Below are 15031 nucleotides of genomic sequence, written 5' to 3'. Positions count from 1 at the left end.
AAGATCGAATGATTTGGAGTTTAAATGCCTACTAAGACTTCTGTTTAAATTAACCCTACAGATTCTGCAAAACAGGGACTGAAATTTCTGACCTTTTATTGCTTAACTATTTATAACTTTCTACTGTGAACTCAGATTCATACAAAGTATGATTTATTCGAAGCTAGACTCAAAATTCTTTCTGTATATATATGATTTGAAATTTTTGGAGTACAATTGCTAACTGAAACATCTGCTTTCATCGACCCTATGGATTCAGTAAAACAGAGCTAATATTTTCAGACCTTTTGCTACGAAATTATCTGTAACTCCCTGTTGTAAATTTCAATTCTTGTTAAACTTGATTTTCCTAAAACTAGATTGATAAAGCTTTCTAATGACACCTATTTTGTACAAATTGGAGCATAATTGGTTATCCAAATAGTTTATACAATGTCCCTATCAAATTCTGCCAGAATCGAGCTTTGGTCGATTTCGGCTTTCCTTATTTCTTCTCTTTGGAAATTGATTTCGGCAAACACTCTTCAGTTAAGCTTTACATTATTACCTTAAATTCCTGTATACTTTTATCCTTTATTTATTTCTACATCTGCAGCTATCATCTAACGTTCATGTTTGCATCGTAATGATTCGGCACATGCATCCCATTGTTCTGCATTTGCTTTCGATATGTGCCTCTTCCAGTTTCATTTCTTTGGACATTGAATTCATCTAACTTTCTTATTTCAATTGAGCCATATGTGATTTTTTGAAATCCTTGTATACTCTTACTTTTGTTTCCTTTCAAATATGAATACATTTGTGAAAGATTATGTTTGTATCGTATTGACTCGAAAGGCATATGTACATTTCGTTGTTCCGCATGTGCTTCCAATATATACTAATTTCATTATTCCTACTGTCCCTTTGTACTCTGATGTTTGTGGGATAAATGTGAACCTTTGCCAGAAATGGTAAAGGGAGTTATGCTTAGAGCCCGTGATGTTCTGTCGGCCCCCTATGACTTCACTCAGACGTGGGTGGATGGAGCTCCCAGACATGGGAGACTTATGTTTGGTGGTTATTCAGAAATGGATGGACCATTTTATGTTATGATCTCACTTCACCTTCTATGTGTTTGATATGATATCCAAAGCTTTGGCTATGTTTCTATACATGCTTTGGATAAGAATGAAATGAATGCATCGTCATGTGACATTGGAACTTCTATTCATGTTTTGTTCTTTGATATGTTTCCGAAATGTTATAAGTCTTTGTTATACCTTGAAAACTACCATATGTCATCGATATGCTCCTTATGCCAATGATATGCTCCAATTACCTTTCCTCGATTTTATGAACAAAACGTGCTTCGAATGATACGACATTGTAATTCTGCATTCAAACAAAACATGCTATTGTTTCATCTTGTATCTCTGCTTTGTATTTTGATACCTTATTTGTTTGAAACATGTTCTCTTTGCTATGGATATATTAGTCATTTGCTGAGCTTTATATGCTCACCCCGTTGCTATATAAATTTTTCAGGATAGCTTATCGCTCGCTAAAATATGTAAATTGGGTTGAGGCAGTGGAAGGCTAGAAAATTTTTGAGCTAATCTTTGTTGGATGATAGGTTTTTGTTGTATAGTATACTTTACTTCTGATGTAATGTTAAGGATCTGTTGATACTTATGTGTTTTAAAAGTTTAAAGGACCGCTCATGTGTATGAAATGATAAGTTTAAGTTGTATAAGGATAAGAACTTATGGTAAATAATTATCTTTTTTGTGATTGTATATATTTCTTTGATTATGGATTTGTGTTGTGGTTGATGTTTAGTTGAGTTGCCTTTAGATTTTGTAAATCTTTGAGTGAAGTGGATTATGATTTATGTAACGTACAGGTTTATGAATTGTGAATATTGATTTTGAATAATTCTTAGTATCCTCAAATTGTTAGATTGGATCCTGGATTGAATTGATGATGAATTTTAATATTATTGATTTTGGACAGGGTCACACCTCCTGAATGTGATAATTCGGAGGGGCGTGACAAAGTTGGTATCAGAGCATGGTTTGAGGATCACTGAAATATTTGATATGTTGACGTGCAAAATATTTTGAGGTCTAGTGAACTATAGTGATTGGTGAAAATTTTCTTTGATGCATTTTAGGAATCTAGGATGACGAGGACATTTAGTCCTCCTACTTCATCTGCTTTTGATTAATTAAGTGCAATAAAAGGGTTGATCGGGGATATTAAATCAGAGTGGCATAGTAGAAGCGTGGTGAACCTAATACATTGGTGGCAAAAAAAAATAGATGATACGATTGGAGAAAATATTTGATGTACGAAATTATTCTGATGATCAAAAGAATTTCTAGAGATCAAGGACAAGAATAGCAAGGACAAGTTTACAAAAAAAAAAAATATTAGAAATGAATCAGAATGTGATAACAAGAGGGTCAAGACATCATCGATTTAAAAAGGGAAGTCACCACAGAAGATTCAATCCTGTGTACGATATGAGTTAAATTATGAAATAAGTTTGTAATTATAGGTGACTAGAGCCTATTTTGCTTGTGAAAATTTGGATCATAAAATAAAAGACTACCCTTTGGACAAGAAGAAAGAATCACTACCTCATAAATCATCAGCCCATGTCAGAGTGTATGTAATCATGAAATATGATTTCTAAAGCTTTTGAATTAGTGGTCGAAGGTATTATTCATGTTTCTGAAATAATGCAAATATTTGTTTGACCATGTGTCTCATCTATGATTTAATTCGTAATATTTTGCTCATCACATGGGAATTCAACCTGCACCACTGGATTATATGCTATATGTAAATACGGCTATTGGGGATTGTTTGATAACAAACTCGATCTGGTCAACTTGTTTGATTTCTATTGGAGAACACGAAATTCTTGCTGATTTGGTTCTCCTAGATATTTGGAGTTTTGATATTATACTAAGTATGGATTGACTATCTTCCAATCATACCAGTATACTAGATCACTTTTTGCATACTAGATCATCCCATCTTTTATTTTGAGAGTATTGAGCATAATTTACCTCTTTGCCTGATGTATTTCCAAATGACTTGCCTGGTTTACCTCCAGATAGAGAGGGTGAATTTACTATTGATTTGGTCCTTGAGACAACCCCAATATCTAAGCCTCCTTACAGAATGGCACCACTCGAGCTAGAAGAATTGAAAAAAAAAGCAACTACAAGAATATTAAATAAGGGTTTCATTCGACCCAATGTTTCACCATGGGGTGCTCCGGTGCTATTAGTTAAGAAGGAGGATATTCTAAAAATAACTTTTAGATCTCGATATGATCACTATGAATTATTAGTGATGCCTTTTAGTTTAACTAATGCCTCTGTAGCTTTTATGGAACTGATGAATAGGATATTTCAGCCATTCTTGGACGATTGTGTGATTGTATTCATTGATGACATATTAGTATATTCAAGGAGTAATCAGGAGCATGAGGAACACTTGAGAAATATATTATCCATACTAAGAGAAAAGAAGTTGTATGCAAAGTTCAGCAAATGTGAATTTTGGTTAAATGAAATTGCTTTCTTAGGCCATGTGATTTCAGGGAAGGGTATATCTGTTAGTCCAAAGAAAGTGGAAGCTATTGTTAAGTGGGAAGTACCAACAAACGTGAAAGAAGTTAGAAGCTTCTTGGGCATGGCAGGTTATTATAGGAGATTTGTGGAGGGGTTTTCTTGAATCGCTCAACCTCTCACCAAACTCACTCAAAAGAATATGAAATTTGTATGGGGTGATGATAGTGAGCAAAGTTTTCAAGAGTTAAAAAGGAGATTGACTAGTGCCCCTATTCTCACTATTCCAAGTGGTGATGAGGGATTTATGGTTTCCACTGATGCCTCAAGAAAGGGCCTTGGATGTGTTTTGATGCAAGAAGGGAAAGTGATTGCTTATGCTTCTAGACAACTAAAAAGTTATGAACTGAATTATCCAACTCATGATTTGGAATTTGCAACAATTATTTTTGCTCTAAAGATTTGGAGGCATTACTTGTATGGGCGAACATTTGAAATCTTTAATGATCATAAGATTTTAAAGTATATTTTTACTCAAAAAGAGTTAAACATGAGGCAGCGGAGATGGATAGAACTTCTAAAGGATTATAATTGTACCATTCGTTATCACCCGGGTAAAGCTAATGTTGTAGCATATGCCCTTAGAAGAAAATCTACAAGTTTTATGGTGACTTTGGTTGTGAAGCAATGGAAGTTATTAGAAGAGAATTATGATTTGAATGTTATGAGAAAAGGGCAAGACTCAATGATATTAATGGCCTCCATCCAAGTGCAATCTGATCTCATTTAACAAATTAAAGGAAGACAACTACGAGATCGACGCTTAATCTGCTTAAGGAATGAAGTAGAAAAGGGATTGAAACTGAATTTTCGAGTTTCAGAGGATGGCCTATTGAGATTTGGGAATAGAATATATGTTCCAAATGACTCGGATATCAAAAATCAAATCTTGAGGGATGGTCATAATTCAAAGTACACCATGCATCCTGGTAGCACTAAGATGTATAGAGATCTCCAAAGTCATTATTGGTGGGAAGGCATGAAGAAGGAGATTGTAATATATGTTTCAAAGTGTTTGACTTATCAGCAAATTAACGCAGAACACCAAAGACCTGGAGGTTTGTTGCAACCTTTAGATATTCCTGAATGGAAATGAGAATGTATTACCATGGACTTTATTTCAGGACTACCCCGAACTTTTAGAAAGCATGATGCTATTTGGGTTATCATTGATAGGTTAACAAAATCTGCACATTTCCTACCGATCAATATGACTTATTCTTTTGATAGGCTTGCAGATTTATATATAAATGAAATAGTAAGACTTCATGGTATTCTAAAGGAGATAATCTCTAATAGAGACTCCAGATTTCTATCTAGATTTTGGAGAAGGTTACAGGAATCTATTGACACTAAAGTCAAGTTTAGCACTGCCTATCACTCTCAAACTGATGGTCAATCAGAAAGAACCATTCAAACACTTGAGGATTTACTTCGAGCCTATGTTATGGATTGGAAAGGTGAATGAGATAAAGATATCTCTCTTATTGAGTTCACTTACAATAATAGTTATCATTCAAGTATTCAGATGGCTCTTTATGAAGCTATATATGGGCGAAAATGTAGGACGCCTATATGTTGGGAAGAAATTGGCGATAGAAAGTTATTAGCACCAGAAAAAGTACAAGAGACTATTGAGAAAATTTAACTTATAAGAAAAAGGTTAAAGATTGCTCAGAGTCGTCAAAAGAGTTATGCTGATAACAGAAGATGAAATATTGAGTTTTAAATCGGGGATTTTGTATTCCTGAAGGTCTCCCCTTTTAAAGGCATTGTAAGATTTGGGAAGAAAGAAAAGTTAAGCCCAAGATTTATTGGACCCTTTGAGATTCTTGAGAGGGTTGGTTCTGTCGCTTACAGGATTGCCTTGCCACCATCATTGTGCCATATCCATGATATATTTCATGTTTCAATGATCAGAAAGTATATACTTGATCCCTCTCATATTATTAAGTATGAGCCGATGGTGATTGATAAAGACTTGTCTTATGTAGAAGAGTCCACTCAAATTATTGATAAGAAAGAAAAGATATTGAGGAATCGGGTTATCCCTCTAGATAAAGTGATCTAGAGATATCATTCTGGAGAGGAAACAACTTCAGAGCTTGAGGAAGAAATGATGAAAGCTTATCCTCATCTTTTCATCGAATGAGGTATGATAAATTTAGAAGACTAAATTTTTCTTTAAGGAGGGGAGAGTGTAACATCCACCATTTTTAAAAATTCAGTAAAAGGTTTGTTTATAAAAATAAGGATTATTTAATAATTATTTTATATTAAATGATATTATATTAAAAGTTTATGACTAAGGACCTAAGAGTAAATATTAGAAGTTTGATATAATTTATGAAAGATTCAGATTTAAGTAAGAAAAAAAAAAATAGTAGACATGTGTCACTAGCTAACCTAAGGTTAGTGCCACTTATCTTTTCTCTAAAGATGACACCTAGCCCCTTTCATGCATGCATGACACATTGCAACTTTTGCATATACCAAAACCCAAATAATTAGATGAAAGGTTAAAGAAAACAAACCTGAAGAGTTGCAGCCAACGTGAGTTTGAGAAAAGAAGAAGAAGAAGAAGAAGAAGAAGAAGAGCTTGAGGTTTTTCATCAATTTTTCCATATTTGGGATTCAAATAATTTTAAGGCAAGTGTTCTAACCCCATCCTATAGTAACCTTAATCTCTGTTTCAATTTTTATTCTGCAAAATTTGAAAGATTTCAACTGAGAACCAGACCTTCTTTCGTTTTGATATAAAGCTATGAATCTATAATTTTTCGGTAATGTGACCTCTATGCAATGTTTCGATCATAACATTTTGTAATAAACTCTGATTTAGACAAGACCTATTCCATTTGAAAGTAGACAAAAAAATCTTTATTTTGATACTAAGATCGAATGATTTGGAGTTTAAATGCCTACTAAGACTTCTGTTTAAATTAACCCTATAGATTCTGCAAAACAGGGACTGAAATTTCTAACCTCTTGTTGCTTAACTATTTATAACTTTCTGCTGTGAACTCAGATTCATACAAAGTATGATTTATTCGAAGCTAGACTCAAAATGCTTTCTGTATATATATGATTTGAAATTTTTGGAGTACAATTGCTAACTAAAACATCTGCTTTCATCGACCCTATGGATTCAGTAAAACAGAGCTAATATTTTCAGACCTTTTGCTACGAAATTATTTGTAACTCCCTGTTGTAAATTCCAATTCTTGTTAGCTTAATTTTCCTAAAACTAGTTTGATAAAGCTTTCTAATGACACCTATTTTGTACAAATTGGAGTATAATTGGTTATCCAAATAGTTCATTCAATGTCCCTATCAAATTCTACCAGAATCGAGCTTTGGTCGATTTCGGCTTTCCTTGTTTCTTCTCTTTGGAAATCGATTTCGACAAACACTCTTCAGTTAAGCTTTACATTATTACCTTAAATTCTTGTATACTTTTGTCCTTTATTTATTTCTACATCTGCAGCTATCATCTAAAGTTCATGTTTGCATCGTAATGATTCGGCACATGCATCCCATTGTTCCGCATTTGCTTTCGATATATGCCTCTTCCAGTTTCATTTCTTTGGACATTGAATTCATCTAACTTTCTTATTTCAATTGAGCCATATGTGATTTCTTGAAATTCTTGTATACTCTTGCTTTTGTTTCCTTTCAAATATGAATACATTTGTGAAAGATTATGTTTGTATCGTATTGACTCGAAAGACATATGTACATTTCGTTGTTCCACGTGTGCTTCCAATATATGCTAATTTCATTATTCCTACTGTCCCTTTGTACTCTGGTGTTTGTGGGATAAATGTGAACCTTTGCCAGAAATGGTAAAAGGAGTTATGCTTAGAGCCCGTGATGCTCTGTCGGCCCCCTATGACTTCACTCAGACGTGGGTGGATGGAGCTCCCAGACATGGGAGACTTATGTTTGGTGGTTCTTCAGAAATGGATGGACCATATTATGTTATGATCCTACTTCACCTTCTATGTGTTTGATATGATATCCAAAGCTTTGGCTATGTTTCTATACATGCTTTGGATAAGAATGAAATGAATGCATCGTCATGTGACATTGGAACTTCTATTCATGTTTTGTTCTTTGATATGTTTCCGAAATGTTATAAGTCTTTGTTATACCTTGAAAACTACCATATGTCATCGATATGCTCCTTATGCCAATGATATGCTCCAATTACCTTTCCTCGATTGTATAAACAAAACGTGCTTCGAATGATACGACATTGTAATTCTGCATTCAAACAAAACATGCTACTGTTTCATCTTGTATCTCTGCTTTGTATTTTAATACCTTATTTGTTTGAAACATGTCCTCTTTGTTGGGAAATCATTGGGGGGCGACATCATATGCGCAGCGGAAGAACAAGAAAACAAAAATTCCCGATTCCCAAAAAGATGTTCGTCGTTGTGCGAAGATTGGTGCGCAAAAAATCCGCAAAACACAAAACTGCGTATAGAGATTGTGTTACCTAGGCAGATCGTATATCCCTGTTTCCTTGCAGATCCTTAGGAGAGGGTGAAGGAGGTCAAGCATCCTCCTCTCTAGCGGTGATCCACACAATAGGGTTGCGACGACGCTCCTCAAAACTCCAGGCCTACTCTGAGGTGGAGAGGGAGAGGAGAATAGGAAAGGCAAGCAAAGACTCTAGCCTATGAGGCTGTGAATCCCTCCTATTTATAGAGATCCCGTGTCAAACCCTAATGGGTCCTTCCCTAGTGGGTATTGGATCTGCATCCAATAAGACAAGGGCTCCGTCGGATATCTCATATCCGAACCTCTACTCATCGCAATGCCTACCATATGTGTGTGACCCTCTAGGCCCAATATCGAGCTGGCCGTGAGTCATACCTGTCAGAACTCCTTCTAACTCAGTGAATTATTATCTCTGTAATAATTCACTCGACTCATCGACTACGGACGTACTAGGCCACTACGTCGTAGTTCCCAGACGATACAGGGGAATCCAATCCATTGGACCTGTCTGTCCTCAGTTACCATGTACCTATAGTCCCTCATCCATTTCATATCCCAGAGACCGTATAACGAGCATGGTGTTGTCAGACCCATACGGTTTCTATTCAGTCTCGCTCTAATCGGATTCTCCCGGAGAACTCTTTCTCTCTCAACCCGAATGACCCTGGCCAGGGATTTGTCTGAGCAAGAACACATGGGATATTCCTCTCATGACGCCGAGAGTGGATGATCCTCTATCGACACTCAATAGCCCTCGTAAGGTCGACTACCACTCCCAATGACCAGCTGTACTAGATCTGGGACAACCAAACCTATAAGTCTGGTATCAAAGAGTGGAGCACTCATACAGGACATCCTTGGTGTCTCAAGTCTAAGGACCAGATACACCACTAGGACTACGGAATCACTGTCTGACAATAAGGCATCATCAACCATCCAGCATTCCGTAAGCGGATCAATCAGTGAACTCATTCTCCAATGAGCACCTGTACTGTATCCCTAGTGTCCCTACACGAGCAGCTATGAGACCAGCTGCATCCATCATATGGACGGGTATACAACACACCAGTCTATCCGGTTATCACGATGTCCCTCTCGAGTAACCTATGACCGGGATTATTTAGGATATGTGTTTAAAGGTGAATCGATCTCATTATCGTGATCTCATCATTATCCGATTCCCATTGCACAAATCCAAGGACATCACAATATATATATATATGCATTTATGCAATAGTTATAAAGTGATATACGCCAAAATATAATATGCAAAAAGATTCTGTATCAAGTCACACGTGCCATCACTCACATGATTGGCTTGCTAGGCACCTATGACTAGCAATCTCCCACTTGACCTAAAGCCAATCACCTATGTGTCTGATCCCCATCAAACTCCTGTGACGCTCAAAGACAATCTGAGACAACGGCTTTGTCAGTGGATCTGCAATGTTATCTTCGGATGAAACTCTTTCCACTACTACATCTCCTCTGGTTACGATCTCTCTTATAAGCTAGAACCTCCTCAGAACACTTCTGATGAGACCTGGGTTCCCTTATTTGAGTAATCGCCCTATAGTTGTCGCAATATAAGGAAGTCGACTTGTCGCTATCTGTATCGACTCCCAAATCTGTGATGAACTTCTTCACCCAGACTCCCTCCTTTGCTGCATCTAATGCGGCAATGTACTCCGCCTCTGTGGTCGAGTCAGCAGTGGTATCTTGCTTAGAACTCTTCCAGCACACTGCTCCTCCATTCAAGGTGTACACATACCCTGAATTCGACTTGCTATCATCGACATCAGACTGAAAACTTGAGTCAGTGTAGCCTTCAACCTTAAGGCTATTACCTCCATATACTAGTAAAAGATCCTTAGTCCTTCTCAAGTACTTAAGGATACACTTTACTGCTTTCCAGTGCTCCAAGCCTGGATCCGCCTGATACCTGCTCGTGACACTCAGAGCATGCGCTATATCAGGCCTAGTACATAGCATGGCATACATGATAGACCCTATTGCTGAGGCATAAGGTATCATATTCATGTTTGCCCTTTGGAATTTTCCATGCCAAACCTTTTTGACAATGGTTTCTATGTACCTGGACTGGGACAAGCCAAGCATCCTCTTGGATCTATCTCTATAGATTCTAATCCCCAAGATATAGGATGCTTCCCCTAAGTCCTTTATGGAGAAGTGTCTAGATAACCAAGTCTTTACTGTGGATTGCATTCCTACATCATTCCCAATGATGAGGATGTCATCCACATATAACACCAAAAAGGTGATAGCGCTCCCACTTACCTTCCTGTACACACAAGGCTCATCTTCGTTCTTAACGAAGTCATAAGATCTAATTGACTCATCAAATCTTATGTTCCAACTTCGGGAAGCTTGCTTTAGTCCATAAATGGATCTAAGCAACCTACACACCTTATCTGGGCAGTTCTTGAACACGAATCCCTCAGGTTGCATCATATACACTTCCTCCTTGAGGTTCCCATTGAGGAATGCGGTTTTCACATCCATCTACCAGATCTCATAATCATAGTGTGCTGTAATAGCCAATAGAATTCTGATGGATTTTAGCATTGCTACGGGTGAGAAGGTTTCGTCGTAGTCAACACCTTGCCTTTGACGATACCCTTTAGCCACTAGCCTTGCTTTATAGGTCTCTACCTTTCCATCTACTCCGATCTTTTTTCTTAAAGATCCACTTGCAACCGATGAGTACAATACCTTCGGGCGCATCAACTAGGTTCCAAACCTTATTGGAGTACATAGAATCCATCTCAGAATTCATGGCTTCTTGCCACTTCCCGGAGTCTATACTCATAATAGCCTCCTCGTAGGTCTGAGGATCAATATCCTCAGCATCCTCTCCTCTAATATGTCCCACATATCTCTCAGGAGGATGAGATACTCTATCAGACCTGCGTAAAGTTGAAACTTGTGTATTAGGTACCTGAACAGACTCGGGCTGTAGAGTGGTGCTTGAGCTTGGTTCTCTAACTTCGCTCAACTCTATCATTCTCCCACTGTCTCCGCCAAGAATGTGTTCCTTCTCATGGAACACTGCTCTCTTAGCTACAAAGACCTTTTTGTCCTCGAGATGATAGAAATAATACCCACAAGTTTCCTTGGGGTATCCCACAAATATGCATCGCTCTGTCCTTGATTCTAACTTATCGGGGTTGTGCCTTTTAACGTGGGCAGGGCAGCCCCAAATCTTAACAACCTTAAGATCAGGCTTCTTCCCTTTCCATATCTCATATGGTGTAGACACTACCGACTTAGTTGGAACTCTATTCAGAAGGTAAGCTGCGGTTTCTAGGGCATATCCCCAGAATGAGATGGGTAGGTCAGCGAAACTTATCATGGACTGTACCATATCTAATAATGTACGATTTCTCCTTTCAGAGACACCATTGAGCTGAGGTGTATAAGGAGGTGTCCATTGGGATAATATCACATGGTCCTTGAGGAACTGAGTAAACTCTGTACTTAAGTACTCACCTCCTCGATCTGATCGAAGAGTTTTGATACTCTTTCCAGTCTAGTTCTCCACCTCATTCTTATACTCTCTGAATTTCTCAAAGGCCTCAGACTTGTACTTCATTAAGTACACATATCCATACCTTGAGAAATCATCAGTAAATGTAATGAAGTAGGAGTAACCTCCAATGGCATGAGTTGACATGGATCCACATACATCACTATGTATGAGTTCCAACAACTCAGTGGCTCTCTCTCCAGTTCCACTAAATGGAGAGTTGGTCAATTTTCCACGAATGCAAAGCTCACAAGTTGCATAAGACACATAGTCGAATGGATCTAGATATCCATTATTTAGCAACTTTTGAATCCTTCTTTCATGGATGTGACCTAGCCTACAATGCCACAGGTATGCATTGTTCACCTCATCTCGTTTCCTTTTAGACACATTTACATTCATGTGGAGTAGTGTCTAACATAAATAAACCATTATGCAATGTTCTTTTCATGATGATCTTATCATCTAATAATATTGAACAACCATTGTTCTCAAAAACAAATTTATATCTACTAATTGTTAAACATGAAATGGAGATAATGTTTTTGATAATAGAAGGAATAAAATAACATGCATCTAATACAATAAAAGCTCCACTAGGTAGATGTAGGGCGACCTCGCCAACAGCTAATACAGTAACTTTTGCTCCATTACCCATCTTGAGGTCCATCTCGCCTCTCTCTAGTCTCCTAGGCCTTGCCAGAACCTACAACGAATTGCATATATGATAAGCACTACCGGTATCCAATACCCATGTGTTATCATAAGAGTCTGACAAATGGAGACTGATCATGAATGTACCCGAAGCTTCATCAAGCTTTTGTTTCGCCCTTTCTGCAAGGTACTCTTTGCAGTTTCTCTTCCAGTGCCCATCTTTACCACAGTGGAAGCATTGGCCTTTGTCCTTTACTGGGTCTTTCTTAGCAACCTTTGCTTTACCTTATCTGCCCTTGCCCTTTCCCTTCTTAAGGGACCTTTCTGCTTTCCTTTTCTTTCTGGTCTCACCAGTGTAGAGAACTGACTTCTCTTTCTTAATAGTACTCTCTGCCTCCCTCAACATATTGAGGAGCTCTGGGAGAGTCACCTCAAGCTTGTTCATATTAAAATTCATTATGAACTGTGAAAAGGAATCTGGTAGGGACTGAAGCACAATGTCCACACACAAGTTATCCTCTAGGACCATTCCTAGACCTGTGAGTTTCTCTATCCACTCAATCATCTTTAGGACATGGTTCTGAACCGGTGTCCCCTCAATCATCCTAGCGCGGAAAAGGCTCTTGGATATCTCATATCGTTGAGTCCTTCCCTGTTCCTCAAACAATTTACGGACATGTAGGAGAATGGATCTGGCATCCATCTTTTCATGTTGTGTCTGTAACTCTGGAGTCATAGAGCCCAACATATAGCACTGAGCAAGAGTGGAGTCATCAATGTACTTCACGTAGCGAGCGATCTCATCCTCGCTTGCCCCTTCTTCGGGCGTAGGCATCACTGTATCAAGGACGTACACGATTTTCTCCGCTGTGAGAACAATTCTCAAGTTACGGAGCCAATCCGTATAATTTGGACCAGTGAGGCGGTTGACATCAAGTATGCCACGTAAGGGATTTGAAAGCGACATTTTCTAAAAATAAAGATGTAGCAGAAATGAATAACATGCAGATTTTGAAAGAAATAAACTATCAAGATATGGACTTCTATCTTAATATGCTCCCACTATTTTACTATCGAGTCACGCGACACCCTCAGCACGTGAAACGGAAGTCTCCGGCAGACTTCTAGTGGGGATCAGGATCCAATCAGCGTCTTAGTGTAACCTCGAGGGACTCGACCAATCACACTAAGCCTAAAAGGTAGGCAACTCTTGCCGATCACAACTCCTTGTGATTCCCGTCCTGTTCGGCCTCCGAATCACCATGGCCTCGAGGGACTCGACCAACCATGATGCTCGGTTAAGTCAACACCTTCGTTACAAGATGAGTCTGATTTGATGATATACCCTCGAGGGACTCGACCAAGCATACCATGCCCTCATGTCACCGGTGACATCTCTATGTCGTAAGCAAGATAGCGAATCGCGATATAGGTGAGTCTCGAGGGACTCGACCAACTCAACATACACCGGGAATCGGTTCCTACTCATAACGATGGAAGGCCACGTGGGTCAATCTAATTGCCTCACGTTTACCGACTTAATATTATCGAGAGATGTTTCTATGATTTGGTCTCCTAATATGACATGTCACACATATACATATTTAATATATATCTACATCGCATGCAAATATATATACATATCTAGTATGTGTATAAGCAATCACACCAGATGATCATGGACCACAACCTAATATGATTAGGCCCGAGCCAGTAGGCCTAATCACTCACATCAAGATCTATGTGTGCAACGGTGCATCTCCATACCCTGTGATCGTCCATCTCGTCCTCGTCGATTTCGTCGACATCTTGATGCATCTCCATGCATCACGATCGTCCGTCTCGTGGGTCCCGCTATCGCATCCACGCTCCCGCTGCGCCTCCCCATGTGATTACAACTTAATCATAGGCACGCAGGCCCAACAATAAACGAGAAATATAATGGAGGTTCGTAGACCTCAATAATAATAATCACAAGTACACACATCACACGGTCTATGATCATCCGTCCACACATCATACATCACATGTATAAATAATCATCATCATGTAGGACTACTAGATAATAATAAAAATAATAATCAACTAAACCTTTTAATTAATTAATATTTTCTGAAATCAGGGATATATAGGGAATTTCTCAATTCCTAAGGGTATTTTCGTAATTTTGACAAAAGACAGAAACTGGAATTTCTCAAATTCACAGGGGCAAAACTATCTTTTTGCCAAAAAAACCCTAATGCCCTTTCCCCCTTTCGCTGTTGCCGCCGCCGCCACCCTGCCGGCGGCGGCCTGTGCGGCGGGGCGAGGGCACTGCCCTCGCCTGCAGGCGGCACGCCCGCTGGCGGCGATGCCGCTGCGGGTGGGCGCCCCCTTCAGGCGTCGCTGCCTCCGCAGGCGGTGCTGTACCGTCGGGCGGCCGCCCTTGTGGGGGGGGTTTCGCCCGCGGGAGCAGCGGCGGCAAGCGCCGCTGCCCTACGGCGCCTCTGCCCGTGGGCTGCCAGCCCGGCCAGCAGCAAGCCTGCTGCAAGCAGACCGCCGGGCGGCTGCTGCAGGCGCAGCCCCTGCGCTGCCCGCCTTCGGCTGCGCTGCACGCACGCAGATCGAGGGCAGCAACGGTTGCTGCCCTTTCTCGCTTTTGCGTCAACGATTTTGACGTCAAAATTCTTCCTAAACACAATACACGCAGTTCAAA

The sequence above is a fragment of the Musa acuminata genome, chromosome BXJ3-9 (assembly GCF_036884655.1).
Source record: "Musa acuminata AAA Group cultivar baxijiao chromosome BXJ3-9, Cavendish_Baxijiao_AAA, whole genome shotgun sequence".
Taxonomy (NCBI): Eukaryota; Viridiplantae; Streptophyta; class Magnoliopsida; order Zingiberales; family Musaceae; genus Musa; species Musa acuminata.
The sequence above is the reverse complement of the archived record's forward strand: the minus strand, read 5'-3'. Positions refer to the sequence as shown.